We start from the raw sequence: 1,333 nt of genomic DNA, 5'->3' as shown, positions 1-1,333 counted from the left end.
GTTCGTTGACGAACACGTATATTCGAGAGGACCGGCTGCGTAGCTCGCGTAAAGCTGTGTGCGATTCTGACACTCTACTCTCTGTGTGGCGATAATACAGTGCACAAGAGCTTGGGACGAACGATCGCGCACGGCCAGAGCCGGCTGTGAAGTCCGCTAGTATCGAATAATCTTTCTCCGTGCACAATTGGAAATGTGTTTCGAGAGGACCGGCTGCGTAGCTCGCGTAAAGCTGTGTGCGATTCTGACACTCTACTCTCTGTGTGGCGATAATACAGTGCACAAGAGCTTGGGACGAACGATCGCGCACGGCCAGAGCCGGCTGTGAAGTCCGCTAGTATCGAATAATCGTTCTCCGTGCACAATTGGAAATGTGTTTCGAGAGGACCGGCTGCGTAGCTCGCGTAAAGCTGTGTGCGATTCTGACACTCTACTCTCTGTGTGGCGATAATACAGTGCACAAGAGCTTGGGACGAACGATCGCGCACGGCCAGAGCCGGCTGTGAAGTCCGTTAGTTATCGAGTTCATTCTCCAATAAGAGAGAGGAGGAGGAGAAGTGTCGGGATCCAGTATCGGGTTGTCTATGATCCCCGTCGTTTTCTGAATTCTCCTCCTGTGTTTTCCACTTTAAAGGTTTTTCAATGTATTTTCCGCCCGGCCGTCGGATACGTGTGCGCATTGCAATCGCGTACTCGCGACGGTTTCCGTTTCTACGGACGATCGTGTGTCGTCCTTAAAAACGACGCCTGAATCTCCTTCGCGCGCTGGTTGGAGCTTTCAGGTATCGGCGTTCTTATGAACCGCAGAACAAGAGACATAATTATATATTGATTATAAATCAAATTATACGATTACCCTGAACGGTGGATCACTTGGCTCGTGGGTCGATGAAGAACGCAGCTAATTGCGCGTCAACGTGTGAACTGCAGGACACATGAACATCGACATTTCGAACGCACATTGCGGTCCACGGATACAATTCCTGGACCACGCCTGGCTGAGGGTCGTTTACGTAACCAAATACTGCTTGCGTTGCTCTTGTAAGTCCCCGCCGTCGCTTACCTCTCCATGTCGAATTTTGTGGAGGGCGCAAAGAGCGTTTCTGAGTCGGGTTGCAAAGATGCTACGTACGAGCGAACGATGGACGTTTCGTCGGCGTTTGACGCGGTTCTGTGAAAATTGCAAATTTTACATTGCGTCTAACGGTCTTCGTGAGAAGAAGGAAATAGGAATGGGTATCACATTCGGACTTGCGTGAGTGTTTTGCGGCGTCGTGAGTCGTATTTTCAATACGACCGCCCGTGAACACCGCTCCGACGATCGAAATCTCTC

The 1,333-nt window shown here is 50.8% G+C and overlaps 1 non-coding gene across 1 annotated transcript; it reads left to right on the top strand.

Moving 5' to 3' along the window:
* Window positions 1-853: 853 nt before the first annotated feature.
* On the top strand, window positions 854-1,008 carry LOC143364500 (5.8S ribosomal RNA). Its single transcript, XR_013084154.1, has one exon. It is a non-coding gene; the product is annotated as a 5.8S ribosomal RNA (ribosomal RNA).
* Window positions 1,009-1,333: the final 325 nt, after the last annotated feature.

The sequence above is a fragment of the Halictus rubicundus genome, unplaced genomic scaffold, assembly GCF_050948215.1.
Source record: "Halictus rubicundus isolate RS-2024b unplaced genomic scaffold, iyHalRubi1_principal scaffold0605, whole genome shotgun sequence".
NCBI lineage: Eukaryota > Metazoa > Arthropoda > Insecta > Hymenoptera > Halictidae > Halictus > Halictus rubicundus.
This window is presented reverse-complemented; position numbering and strand designations above follow the sequence as displayed.